The sequence below is a fragment of the Ursus americanus genome, chromosome 37 (assembly GCF_024610735.1).
Source record: "Ursus americanus isolate L20-20 chromosome 37, mUrsAme1.1.p, whole genome shotgun sequence".
Lineage (NCBI taxonomy): Eukaryota > Metazoa > Chordata > Mammalia > Carnivora > Ursidae > Ursus > Ursus americanus.
In genome coordinates, this window is record NC_142163.1 from 9,396,036 (window position 1) to 9,411,501 (window position 15,466).

Consider the following 15,466-nt stretch of genomic DNA (forward strand, 5'->3'; position numbering starts at 1 on the left):
AAGCCAAGAGAGAGCTCCAAAGTAACATAGACCAGAAAGGAACAGAAACAATATATATAAACATTGACATTACAGGTAATACAATGACACTGAATTAATATCGTTCAGTAGTTACTCTGACTGTAAATGGGCTAAGTGTGCCAATCAAAAAACAAAGAATATGAGGTTCATTAAAAAAGCAAGAGCCATCTAATGTTCCCTATAAGAGACTCATTTCAGACCCAAACATCTGCACATTGGAAAAGTGTCTGTTCATATCTTCTGCCCATTTTTTGATTTGCTTATTTGTTTCTCGTGTATTGAGTTTGAGAAGTTCTTTGTAGATCTTGGATACCAGTCCTTGATCTGTAGTGTCATTTGCAAATATATTCTCCCATTCCGTGGGCTTCCTCTTAGTTTTTTTGACTGTTTCCTTGGCTGTGCAGAAGCTTTTTATCTTGATGAAGTCCCATAAGTTCATTTTATCTTTTGTTTCTCTTGCCTTTGGGGATGTGTCATGAAAAAGATTGCTTTGGCCGATGTCATAGAGGTTGCTGCCTATGTTCTCTTCTAGAATTTTGATTGATTCCTGTCTCACATCGAGGTCTTTCATCCATTTGGAGTTTATTTTTGTGTATGGTGTAAGAGAGTGGTCAAGTTTCATTCTTGCATGTAGCTGTCCAATTTTCCCAGCACCATTTATTGAAGAGACTGTCTTTTTTCTACCGGATGTTTTTTCCTGCTTTATCAAATATTAGTTGCCCAAAGAGCCGAGGGTCCATTTCTGGGTTCTCTATTCTGTTCCATTGGTCTATGTGTCTGTTTTTGTGCCAGTACCATGCTGTCTTTGTGATCACAGCTTTGTAGTACAGCTCGAAATCTGGCATTGTGATGCCCCCAGCTTTGTTTTTCCTTTTCAACAGTTCCTTGGAGATTTGGGGCCTTTTCTGTTTCCATACAAATTTAAGGACTATTTGTTCCAGTTCTTTGAAAAATGTCCTCAGTATTTTGATCGGGATAGCATTGAACATGTAGATTGCTCTGGGTAGCATGGACATTTTAACTATGTTAATTCTTCCGATCCATGAGCATGGAATATTTCTCCATCTTTTTATGTCTTCCTCAATGCCTTTCAAGAGTGATTTATAGTTTCTAGAATATATGTCCTTTACATCTCTGGTTAAGTTAATTCCAAGGTAATGTATGGTTTTTGGTGCTACTGTAAATGGGATGGATTCCCTAATTTCTCTTTCTTCATTCTCGTTATTTGTGTATAGAAATGCAACTGATTTCTGAGTATTGATTTTGTATCCCGCCACATTACTGAATTGCTCTACAACTTCTAATAGTTTGGGAGTGGCTTCTTTTGGGTTTTCCATATAGAGTATCATGTCATCTGCGAAGAGAGACATTTTGACTTCTTCTCTGCCGATTTGGATACCATTGATCCCTTTTTGTTGTCTGATTGCTGTTGCAAGGACTTCTATTACTATGTTGAATAAGAGTGGCGAGAGTGGGCATCCTTGTCGTGTTCCTGATCTTAAGGGAAAGGCTTCCAGTTTTTCCCCTTTGAGAATAATATTTGCTGTAGGCTTTTCATAGATGGCTCTTATGAGATTGAGAAATGCACCCTCTAGTCCTACACTCTGAAGGGTTTTAAACAGGAAAGGATGCTGTATTTTGTCAAATGCTTTTTCGGCATCAATTGAGAGGATCGTATGGTTCCTGAGTCTTTTCTTGTTGATATGATGTATCACGCTGATCGATTTGCGAATGTTGAACCACGCTTGCATCCCAGGTATGAATCCCACTTGGTCATGATGGATAATCCTTTTAATGTACTGCTGGATTCTATTAGCAAGGATCTTGTTGAGGATTTTGGCGTCCATATTCATTAGGGAAATCGGTCTGTAATTCTCCTTTTTGAGGGGGTCTTTGCCTGGTTTGGGGATCAAGGTAATATCGGCCTCATAGAATGAGTTTGGTAGCTTTCCTTCTGTTTCTATTTTTTTGAAATAGCTTTAGGAGAATAGGTATTATTTCTTCTTTGAATGTTTGGTAGAATTCCGCAGGAAAACCATCCGGGCCTGGAGTTTTGTTATTTGGAGGGTTGTTTATCACTGATGCAATCTCTTCATAATTAATTGGCCTGTTTAAGAAATCAATTTCTTCCTGTTTCAATCTTGGTAGTTTATAGGTTTCCAGGAAGGCCTTCATCTCTTCCAGATTGCTTAGTTTTTTTTGGCATATAGCTGTTGATAATAGTTTCTAATAATCCTTCCAATTTCATTGGTGTTGGTCATGACCTCTTCTTTTTCATTCGTAATTTTAATAATTTGGGTCCTTTCTCTTTTCTCTTGGATAAGTTTTGCCGGTCTGTCAATTTTATTGATTCTCTCCAAGAACCAGCTTCTAGTCCTGTTGATTTGCTCTACTGTGTTTCTGGTTTCTAATTCATTGATTTCTGCTCTCATCTTGGTCAACTGCTTCCTCGTGTGTGGATTAGCCCTGTCCTTCTGTTGCTGTTCCAGCTTCTTGAGGTGAGAGTATAAAAACTGCATTTTAGATTTTTCTATTCTTTTGAGTGAGGCTTGGATGGCTATGTATTTCCCCCTTAGGACTGCCTTTGCAGTATCCCATAGGTTTTGGACGATTGTGTTTTCATTCTCGTTGGTCTCCATAAATTGTTTAAGTTGATTTTTGATTTCCTGGTTTATCGAGTCATTCCTGAGCAGGATGGTTCTTAGTCTCCAAGTGTTTGAGTTTCTTCCAAATTTTTCCTTGTGGTTGAGTTCCAATTTCAGAGTGTTGTGGTCTGAGAATATGCAGGGGATAATTCCAACTTTTGATATCGGTTGAGACCTGTTTTGTGTCCCAGAACATGGTCTATTCTTGAGAATGTTCCATGGGCATTAGAATAGAATGAGTATTCTTTGGTTCTGGGGTGTAGTGTTCTATATGTATCTATGAGGTCAACTCGTCGAGTATGGCATTCAAAGCCTTTGATTCTTTGCTTCGTTTTTGCCAGGGTATTCTGTCTATTTCTGATAGTGGAAGTTGAGGTCCCCTACTATTAATGTATTTTTATCTATATGTCTCTATATTCTGGTTAAGAGTTGGCTTGTTTATCTTGCTGCTCCCCTGTTGGGGGCATATATATTTATAATTGTCATATCCACTTGTTGAATAATTCCCTTAAGAATAATATAGTGCCCTTCTGCATCTCTATCTATAGTCTGTAGTTTAAAATCCAATTTATCTGATATGAGAATTGCTACCCCAGCTTTCTTTTGAGGTCCATTTGCGTGAAATATGGTACTCCATCCCCTTACTCTCAGTCTGAATGCATCTTGGGGTTCGAAATGAGTCTCTTGTAGACAGCAAATGGATGGGTCATTTCTTTTTATCCAATCTGCAACCCTATGGATTTTATGGGAGCATTTAAACCATTTACATTGACACTAAGAACTGAGAGATAGAATTTTAATAATGTCATGTTGCCAGTAAAGTCTTTGTTTGTATCGGTTGTGACTTTCTGTTTTGTATCACTCTTGGGGCCTTTTTACCTTCATAGAACCCCCCGTAATACCTCCTGTAGGGCTGGTTTTGTGGTTATGAAATTGGTTAATGACTGGCGATTCTGGAATATCTTTATTTCTCCATCAATTCTGAATGACAGCCTTGCTGGATAAAGGATCCTTGGCTGCATGTTTTTCTCTGAAAGAGCTTTAAATATGCTCCCCCAACCCTTTCTCTCATTCCAGGTGTGTAGACAGGTCTGACGTAATTCTGATGCCTTTGCCTTTGTACGTGAGAAATTTCTTTGCCCTGGCCGCTTTCAATACTGTATCCTTGGATCTAATATTTGCGAATTGCACTATGACGTGAAGGGGTGTAGGTTTGTCGTGGTTGAGCTTAGGAGGGGTCCTCTCTGCTTCTTGGACACGAATGTTTATTTCCCGCCTAGATTAAGTAAGTTTTCAGCTACAATTTGTTCAAATATCTCTTGTAGACCTCTGTTTTTCTCTACCCCCTCGGGGATGCCGATGATTCTGACATTGGAATGTTTCATTGAGTCAGTAATCTCCCGTAGCCAACATTCGTGGGCGTGGATTTTTTTAAGACCAGCTTCTATTTTAGTTTTTTCCTCTATTAACCCATCCTCCAATTCACTAACCCATTCCTCTGCTTCTGTGACCCTGGCCGTCAGAGCCTCTAGGTTTGCCTGCATTTGGCTCATAGAATTTTTAATTTCTGTCAGATTCGCTCTCATTTCTGTCCTTAGGGATTCTATATTCTCAGTAACCTTTTCGTTAATAGTCTTTTCAATTCTACTCATTATCTTGACCATTGTTACTCTGAATTCCATTTCTGATACTTTGGTTACATCCATATCCATTATTTCTGTGGCCTCTGCTTTTTTTGCTGGGGGGGGGCTTCTCCTTCTTTTCTTTGCTGGGGGGGGGCTTCTCCTTCTTGTCATTGTGATGAGGAGAGTTTGCAGGGTTGTCCAGAGCCCAAATTATTGACTGGGTCCCAGGCCGTGCCCCTTGTTTTATAGGGATCTTAGAGATGTGGGCTTCTACTTTAAAGATTTTATTTATTTATTTATGTGGCAGCCAACCAGCGAGAGAGGGAACAGAAGCAGGGGAATGGGAGAGGAAGAAGCAGGCTCCCAGCAGAGGAGTCTGATGAGGGACTCCTTTCCGGATCGCCGGGATCACACCCTAAGCCGAAGACAGGTGCTCAATGACTGCGCCACCCAGGCGCCCGGGGTTGTGGGCTTCTTGATTTTTCAGCCGACCTTCTGTGTTCTGGGGGAGGGGCGTGCCACACGGATACTCAGATACTCAGGCCACCCTGTTTGGGTAGCATCTCCGTGTACCCTGCGAGGGGGAATGGGGATGGGCAGGCTGTGAGCCAGTACTTCCAGGCATTTGTTCTCTGGCGGCTTTTCCTGGCGGTCTGCTGTGCCTCTTCTGAGAGTCAGAGCAGCAGTGGCCGAATCTCAGCCTCTGTCGCAGAACAGAGGCATTGCGGCCCGTTCTCCACTAATATTCTGGCCACTTTAACTCTGTTACTGTTGGTGTTGCTCTACCCTGCAGCATCCGGGGATGTGAATTCCACTCCCGGCGTCCCAGCCCTCACTTCCAGGGCCGGCGCGTCTCTGTCCTTTGTGTTCCTAAAGCCGCCAGCTGCCAGCCACCTCCGCACGCTCCCGGAGCCCCGATCTCAGTCTATTTCCGGTGAGCACACCGGGATTCCGGAGTTCCATGAGAATCCTGGTGGCGCGTGCTCCCGGCTCATGGTCTCAGTCTGCTGTTTTGCGGGTTCTGTCCTTGAGCCCGCCCTCTCCCCCGTGCAGGTGGCTACCGCTTTGTGGCGCCCAAACATGGCAGCTACCTCCCCCTTCTGTATATCTTCCGATATCTGTGCGCGGTTTCACGGCTCCCCGCTTCGTACCTCAATACTCAACACTGCAGATGTTCATTTGTAGAGATCCAGATGTATCTTCCTGTGTCTCAGGCTGGTTCCGTGGTTGTTTAGGCTGGCCTGGTACCTATCCAGCTCAACTCGGGGGACCAGCTGAAAAAAAAAAAGATAAAATGCAGTTTTTATATTCTCACCTCAAGAAGCTGGAACAGCAACAGAGGGACAGGCCTAATCCATGCACGAGGAAGCAGTTGACCAAGGTTAGAGCAGAAATCAATGAATTAGAAACCAGAAACACAGTAGAGCAGATCAACAGAACTAGAAGCTGGTTCTTTGACAGAATTAAAATTGACAGACCACAGACAAGACTTATCCAAAAGAATAGAGAAAGGACCCAAATTAATAAAATTATGAATGAAAAAGGAGACGTCACAACCAACACCAATGAGATTGGAAGGATTATTAGAAACTTTTATCAACAGCTTTATGCCAATAAATTAAGCAATCTGGAAGAGATGGAGGCCTTCCTGGAAATGTATAAACTACCAAGACTGAAACAGGAAGAAATTGGTTTTTTAAACAGGCCAATTAATTATGAAGAGATTGAAACAGTGATTAAAAACCTTCCAAAACACAAAACGCCAGGACTGGACTGTTTTCCTGGGGAATTCTACCAAGCATTCAAAGAAGAAATAATAGCTATTCTCCTGAAGCTATTTCAAAAAAATAGAAACAGAAGGAAAGCTACCAAACTCATTCTATGAGGCCAATATTACCTTGATCCCCAAACCAGGCAATGACCCATCAAAATGGAGAATTGCAGACCGATTTCCCTAATGAATATGGACGCCAAAATCCTCAACAATCCTGTCTAATAGAATCCAACTGTACATTAAAAGGATTATCCATCATGACCAAGTTGAATTCACCCCTGCAATGCAAGGGTGGTTCAAAATTCGCAAATCAATCAGTGTCTTAGATTTTATCCCGAAGGAAGAATTCAAAAATCACATGATTCTCTCAATAGATGCAAAAAAACCATTGACAAAATACAGCATCCTTTCCTGATTAAAACCCTTCAGATTGTAGGGATAGAGGGTACATTCCTCAATGTCATAAAAACCATCTATGAAAAGCCTACAGCAAATATCATTCTCCATGGGGAAAGTTGGAAGCCTCTCCCTTAAGATCAGGAACACGACAAGGATGCCCACTCTCACCACTATTATTCAACATAGTAATGGAAGTCCTTGCAACAGCAATCAGACAATGAAAAGGGATAAAAGGTATCCAAATCGGCAAAGAAGAAGTCAAAATGCCTCTCTTCGCAGATGACATGATACTCTATATGGAAAACCCCAAAGAATCCACTCCCAAACTATTAGAAGTTATAGAACAATTCAGGAATGCGGCGGGATACAAAATCAATGCTCAGAAATCAGTTACATTTCTATACACGAAAAATGAGACTGAAGAAAGAGAAATTAGGGAATCCATCCCATGTAAAATAGCACCAAAAACCATACGTTACCTTGGAATTAATTTAACCCAGTGTAGGGATAGAGGGAACATACATCACTATAATAAAAGCCATCTACAAAAAGCCCACAGAGAATAGGATTCTCAATGGGGAAAAACAGCTTTTCACCTAAGGTCAGGAACACAGCAGAGATGCCCACTCTCACTACTCTTATTCAGCATAGTACTAGAAGTCCTAGCCTCAGCAATCAGACAACAAAAAGAAATAAAACAGATTGAAATTGGCAAAGAAGTCAAACTCTCAGTCTTTGCAGATGACATGATAGTTTACATAGAAAACTCAAAAGACTCCACTCCAAGATTGCTATAACTCATACAGCAATTCAGCAACGAGGCAGGATATAAAATCAATGCACGGAAATCAGTTGTATTTCTATACACTAATAATGTACAGTAGAAAGGGAAATTAAGGAATCCACTTCATTTACAATTGCACTAAAACCCATAAGATACCTAGGAGAAAATGTAACTAAAGAGGTAAATGATCTGTACTCTAGAAACTACAGGAAGAAAGAAATTGAGGAAGACACAAAGAGATGGGAAAACATTCCATGTTCATGGATTGGAAGAAGAAATATTGTTAAAATGTCATGCAACCCACAACAATCTACACATTCAATGGAATCCCTATCAAAATACCACTGACATTTTTCACAGAGCTGGAATAAACAATCCTAAAATTTGTATGGAATGAAAAAAGACCCCAAATCACCATGGGATTGTTGAAAACAAGAAAACTGAACCTGGGGGCATCACAATGCCTTACTTCAATCTGTATTACAAAGCTGTGATCATCAAGACAGCATGGTACTGACACAAAAACAGATACATAGATCAATGGAACAGAATAGAGAACCCAGAAATGGACTCTCACCTCTAAGGTCAAATAATGTTCACAAGGCAGAAAAGAATATCCAATGGAAAAAAGACAGTCTCTGGGGTCCTGGGTGGTTCAGTCGTTAAGCGTCTGCCTTCAGGTCAGGGTGTGATCCCAGGGTCCTGGGATTGAGCCCCACATCAGGCTCCCTGCTGGGAGCCTGCTTCTTCCTCTCCCACTCCCCATACTGTGTTCCCTCTCTTGCTAGCTGTCTCTCTGTCAAATAAATAAATAAAATCTTTTTTTAAAAAAGATAAAAAGACAGTTCTTCAATAAATGCTGCTGGGAAAATTGGATAGCCACATGCAGAAGAATGAAATTGGACTGTTCCCTTACACCATACACAAAGCTAAACTCAAAATGGATGAATGACCCAAATATGAGAAAGGAATCCAACAAAATCCTAGAGAAGAACACAGGCAGCAACTTCTGTGACCTTGGTTGCAGTGTCTTCTTGCTAGACAAGTTTCTAAAGGCAAGTGAAACACAAGCAAAAATGAACTAATGGGACTTCATCGAGATAAAAACCTTTTGCTCAACAAAGGAAATAGTCAACAAAACTAAGAGGCAACCCACAGAATGGGAGAAGAAATTTGCAAATGACATTACAGATAGAGGGTTGGCATTCAAGATCTATAAGGAATTTCCCCAACTCGACACCCAAAAAACAACTAATCAAGTCAAGAAGTGGGCAGAACACATGAACAGACACTTCTCCGAAGAAGACATCTAAGTAGCTAACAGACATTGAAAAAATGCTCCACATTATTTGTCATCAGAGAAATAGAAATCAAAACCACATTGAGATACCATCTTACACTGGTTAGAATGGCGAACATTAATAAGAAAGGAAATGACAGATGTTGGCGAGGATGTGGAGAAAGGGGAGCTGTCTTACACTGTTGGTGGGAATGTAAACTGGTGCAGTCACTCTGGAAACAGTATGGAGGTTCCTCAGAAAGTTAAAAGTAGAGGTATCCTATGACCCAGCAATTGCACTACTGGGTATTGACCCCAAAGATACAGATGTAGTGAAAAGAAGGGGCAACTGCACCCCAATGTTCATAGCAGCATTGTCCATGATAGCCTGTGTGGAAGGAGCCGAGATGCCCTCCAACTGTGGAAGAAGCCGAGATGCCCTCCAACAGATGAACGAATAAAGAAGATGTGGTTCATATATACAATGGAATATTACTCATCCATCAGGAAGGATGAATACCCACCATTGGCATTGACATGGATGGAACTGGAGGGGATTATGCTAAGTGAAATAAGTCAAGCAGAGAAAGACAGTTATCATATGATTTCACTCATATGTGGAATATAAGAAATAGTGTGGAGGATCCTAGGGAAAGGGCGGGAAAACTGAATGGGAAGAAATCAGACAGGGAGACAAACCACAAGAGACTCTTAACTCTAAGAAGTAAACTGAGGGTTACTGGAGGGGCAGATAGAGGGATGGGGCAACTGGGTGATGGACATAAATGGAGGGCACATGATGTGATGAGCATTGGGTGTTATATGCAACCAATGAATAATTCAACGCTACATCTGAAACTCATGATGTACTATGTGTTGGCAAATTGAACTAAATTAAAAAATTGTAGGTCTTCTCTGAGTCTTTTCCTGGGCATGTGCAATCACTTTCCAATTTTGTTAATATGAGGTTGTTTTTTTAATGACCTAATCTGTAATGTTCACTTCTTGTAGAGAAAGACGAACAATGAAAGAGGGAAAAGGATACTGGACCTTTAAATATTCTGGAAGTCATTTCAACCATAGGGGAAAAGGCTTGCAACAATGAATGTTGGAGCAACAATAATGACTGCTAGTTTCTTTGGGTTATCAGAAGCAGCAATAAGCAATCAGAGTACAGTTACTTGATATCTGGAGACAGGGTCCTTTTTATAACCTTGGCTTCTGAAGGTGGTATGCAAACTGCTCCTGGAACATGGGCACAGATGCCTGACACCAGAATCAGCAAGGGGCTGAGTAGCTGCTACTTTCCTAAGAGTTGGAATTGACCAAAATTAACTGCCATTTATTGTTCCCTGTAACTTTCAAGCCTGAATAAACTGCAGAGTTTCACAGGAGTTATACAGAAAGATTCTTCCTGTGCTCTAGATGTCTAGGTGTAGACAGATTCCAGGTGCATTCTATTTCACCATCTTTCCAAAATTCTCTGGAGACAGCAACTCATTTCAATGATAAATTCTGTATTTTTTTAAGTTTGGATTTATTTATTTATTTATTTATTTATTTATTTATTTATTTATTTATTTTAATAACGATTTTTTATTATATTATGTTAGTCACCATACAGTACATCCCCGGTTTTCGATGTAAGGCTCGATGATTCATTAGTTGTGTATAACACCCAGTGCACCATGCAATATGTGCCCTCCTTACTACCCATCACCGGTCTATCCCATTCCCCCACCCCCCTCCCCTCTGAAGCCCTCAGTTTGTTTCTCATAGTCCATAGTCTCTCATGTTTCATTCACCCTTCTGAATACCCCCCCTTTCTTTATCCCTTTCTTCCCCTACTGATCATTCTAGTTCTTATGTTCCATATATGAGAGAAATCATATGATAGTTGTCTTTCTCTGCTTGACTTATTTCACTAAGCATTATCTCCTCCAGTGCCGTCCATGTTGTAGCAAATGTTGAGAACTCGTTCTTTCTGATTGCTGAGTAATATTCCATTGTATATATGGACCACAACTTCTTAATCCAGTCATCTGTTGCAGGGCATCTCGGCTCCTTCCACGATTTAGCTATTGTGGAGATTGCTGCTATGAACATTGGGGTGCATACGGCCCTTCTCTTCACTACGTCTGTATCTTTGGGGTAAACACCCAGTAGTGCAATGGCTGGATCATAGGGTAGCTCAATTTTTAACTTTTTAAGGGACCTCCACACTGTTTTCCAGAGTGGTTGTACCAACTTGCATTCCCACCGACAATGTAGGAGGGATCCCCTTTCTCCACATCCTCTCCAACAATTGTTGTTTCTTGCCTTGTCTATTTTTGCCATTCTAACTGGCGTAAGGTGGTATCTCAGTGTGGTTTTGATTTGAATTTCCTTGATGGCTAATGATTTTGAACATTTTTTCATGTGTTTGTTAGCCATTTGTATGTCTTCATTGGAAAAGTGTCTGTTCATATCTTCTGCCCATTTTTTGATTTGTTTATTTGTTTCTCGTGTATTGAGTTTGAGAAGTTCTTTGTAGATCTTGGATACCAGTCCTTTATCTGTAGTGTCATTTGCAAATATATTCTCCCATTCCGTGGGCTGCCTCTTAGTTTTTCTGACTGTTTCCTTGGCTGTGCAGAAACTTTTAATCTTGATGAAGTCCCATAAATTCATTTTGTCTTTTGTTTCTCTTGCCTTTGGGGATGTATCATGAAAAAGGTTGCTTTGGCCGATGTCGTAGAGGTTACTGCCTATGTTCTCCTCTAGAATTTTGATGGATTCCTGTCTCACATCGAGGTCTTTCATCCATTTGGAGTTTATTTTTGTGTGTGGTGTGAGATAGTGGTCAAGTTTCATTCTTTTGCATGTAGCTGTCCAATTTTCCCAGCACCATTTATTGAAGAGACTGTCTTTTTCCCACCGGATGTTTTTTCCTGCTTTATCAAATATTAGTTGCCCAAAGAGCTGAGGGTCCATTTCTGGGCTCTCTATTCTGTTCCATTGGTCTATGTGTCTGTTTTTGTGCCAGTACCATGCTGTCTTTGTGATCACAGCTTTGTAGTACAGCTCGAAATCCGGCATTGTGATGCCCCCAGCTTTGTTTTTCCTTTTCAACAGTTCCTTGGAGATTCGGGGTCTTTTCTGGTTCCATACATTTTAAAGACTATTTGTTCCAGTTCTTTGAAAAACGTTCTCGGTATTTTGATCGGGATAGCATTGAAAGTGTAGATTGCTCTGGGTAGCATGGACATTTTAACTATGTTAATTCTTCCGATCCATGAGCATGGAATATCTTTCCATCTTTTTATGTCTTCCTCAATGTCTTTTAAGAGTGATTTATAGTTTCTAGAATAAAGGTCCTTTACATCTCTGGTTAAGTTAATTCCAAGGTAACGTATGGTTTTTGGTGCTATTGTAAATGGGATGGATTCCCTGATTTCTCTTTCTTCGTTCTCGTTATTCGTGTACAGAAATGCAACTGATTTCTGAGCATTGATTTTGTATCCCGCCACGTTACTGAATTGCTCTATAACTTCTAATAGTTTGGGAGTGGCTTCTTTTGGGTTTTCCACATAGAGTATCATGTCATCTGCAAAGAGAGACATTTTGACTTCTTCTTTGCCAATTTGAATACCTTTGATCCCTTTTTGTTGTCTGATTGCTGTTGCAAGGACTTCTAGTACTATGTTGAATAATAGTGGCGAGAGTGGGCATCCTTATCATGTTCCTGATCTTAAGGTAAAGGCTTCCAGCTTTTCCCCATTGAGAATAATATTTGCAGTAGGCTTTTCATAGATGGCTTTTATGAGATTGAGAAATGTACCTTCTATTCCTACACTCTGAAGGGTTTTAATCAGGAAAGGATGCTGTATTTTGTCAAATGCTTTTTCGGCATCGATTGAGAGGATCATATGGTTCTTGAGTCTTTTCTTGTTGATATGATGTATCACGTTAATTGATTTGCGAATATTGAACCACGCTTGCATCCCAGGTATGAATCCTACTTGATCATGGTGGATAATCCTTTTAATGAACTGTTGGATTCTATTAGCAGTATCTTGTTGAGGATTTTGGCGTCCATATTCATTAGGGAAATCGGTCTGTAATTCTCCTTTTTGAGGGGGTCTTTTCCTGGTTTGGGGATCAAGGTAATATTGGCCTCATAGAATGAGTTTGGTAGCTTTCCTTCTGTTTCTATTTTTTGAAATAGCTTTAGGAGAATAGGTATTATTTCTTCTTTGAATGTTTGGTAGAATTCCCCAGGAAAACCGTCCGGGCCTGGAGTTTTGTTATTTGGAAGGTTGTTTATCACTGACTCAATTTCTTCATAATTAATTGGCCTGTTTAAGAAATCAATTTCTTCCTTTTTCAATCTTGGTAGTTTATAGGTTTCCAGGAAGGATTCCATCTCTTCCAGATTGCTTAGTTTATTGGCATATAGCTGTTGATAAAAATTTCTAATAATCCTTCCAATTTCAATGGTGTTCGTCGTGACCTCTCCTTTTTCATTCATAATTTTAATAATCTGGGTCCTTTCTCTTTTCTTTTGGATAAGTCTTGCCAGTGGTCTGTCAATTTTATTGATTCTCTCCAAGAACCAGCTTCTAGTCCTGTTGATCTGCTCTACTGTACTTCTGGTTTCTGCTTGATTGATTTCAGCTTTAATTTTGGTCAACTGCTTCCTTGTGCTTGGATTAGGCCTGTCCCTCTGTTGCTGTTCCAGCTTCTTGAGGTGAGAATATAAAAACTGCATTTTAGATTTTTCTATTCTTTTGAGTGAGGCTTGGATGGCTATGTATTTCCCCCTTACGACTGCCTTTGCAGTATCCCATAGGTTTTGGACAGTTGTATTTTCATTCTCATTGGTCTCCATAAATTGTTTAATTTGATTTTTGATTTCCTGGTTTATCGAGTCATTCCTGAGCAGGATGGTTCTTAGTCTCCAAGTGTTTGAGTTTCTTCCAAATTTTTCCTTGTGGTTGAGTTCCAATTTCAGAGCATTGTGGTCTGAGAATATGCAGGGGATAATTTCAATCTTTTGGTATCGGCTGAGACCTGTTTTGTGTCCCAGAACATGGTCTATTCTTGAGAATGTTCCATGGGCATTAGAATAGAATGAGTATTCTTTGGTTCTGGGGTGTAGTGTTCTATATATATCTAAGAGGTCCAACTCGTCGAGTATGGCATTCAAAGCCTTTGATTCTTTGCTTAGTTTTTGCCAGGGTGTTCTGTCTCTTTCTGAGAGTGGAGTGTTGAGGTTCCCTACTATTAATGTATTTTTATCTATATGTCTCTTTATTCTGGTTAAGAGTTGGCTTGTTTATCTTGCTGCTCCCCTGTTGGGGGCATATATATTTATAATTGTCATATCCACTTGTTGAATACTTCCCTTAAGAATAATATAGTGCCCTTCTGCATCTCTATCTATAGTCTATAGTTTAAAATCCAATTTATCTGGTATGAGAATTGCTACCCCAGCTTTCTGTTGAGGTCCATTTGCGTGAAAGATGGTACTCCATCCCCTTACTCTCAGTCTGAATGCATCTTTGGGTTCAAAATGAGTCTCTTGTAGACAGCAAATGGATGGGTCATTTCTTTTTATCCAATCTGCAACCCTGTGGTGTGTAAAGCAAGAATTTAAACCATTAATGTTAAGGCTGAGTACTGAGAGATATGCTTTTAATTCTGCCATGTTGTCAGTAAAGTCTTTGTTTGTATTGGCTGTGACTTTCTGTTTTGTATCAATCTTGGGGCCTTCTTACTTTTATAGAACCCCCCGTAATACCTCCTGTAGGGCTGGTTTCCTGGTTACGAAATTGGCTAGCGACTGTCGATTCTGAAATGTCTTTATTTCTCCATTAATTCTGAATGACAGCCTTGCTGGATAAAGGATCCTTGGCTGCATGTTTTTCTCTGAAAGAGCTTTAAAAATGCTCCCCCAACCCTTTCTCTCATTCCAGGTCTGTGTAGACAGGTCTGACGTAATTCTGATGCCTTTGCCTTGGTACGTGAGAAATTTCTTTGCCCTGGCCGCTTTCAATACTGTATCCTTGGATCTCATATTTGCGAGTTGCACTATGACGTGATGTGGTGTAGGTCTGTCATAGTTGAGCTTGGGAGGGGTCCTCTCTGCCTCTTGGACACGAATTTTTGTTTCCCTTGCTAGATTAGGGAAGTTTTCAGCTACTATTTGTTCAAATATCTCTTCTAGACCTCTGTTTTTCTCCACCCCCTCGGGGATGCCGATGATTCTAACATTGGATCATTTCGTTGAGTCAGTAATCTCCCGTAGCCAACATTCGTGGGCGTGGATTTTTTTAAGACCATCTTCTATTTTTATTTTTTCCTCTATTAACCCATCCTCCAATTCACTAACCCTTTCCTCCGCTTTGGTGACCCTGGCCGTCAGAGCCTCTAGTTTTGCCTCCATTTGGCTCATAGAATTTTTAATTTCTGTCAAATTCGCTCTCATTTCCGCCCTTAGGGATTCTATATTCTCAGTAATATTTTCCTGAATACTTTTTTCAAGTCTACTCATTATCTTGACCATTGTTACTCTGAATTCCATTTCTGATAATTTGGTTACATCCATATCCATTACTTCTGTGGCAGAGGCCACTGACTCACTGTCCTTTCTTTGCTGGGGGGGGGGCTTCTCCTTCTTGTCATTTTAATGAGGGGAGTTTGCGGGGTTGTCCAGAGCCCAAAATTATTGACTGGGTCCCAGGCCGTGCCCCTTGTTTTATAGGGATCTTAGAGATGTGGGCTTCTTCTTTAAAGATTTTATTTATTTACTTATCTGAGAGAAGGAGACAGACAGTCAGCAAGAACTGAACAGAAGCAGAGGAGTGAGAGAGGAAGGAGCAGGCTCCCAGCGGAGGAGCCCGATGAGGGACTCCTTTCCGGAACGCTGGGATCACGCCCTAAGCTGAAGACAGGCGC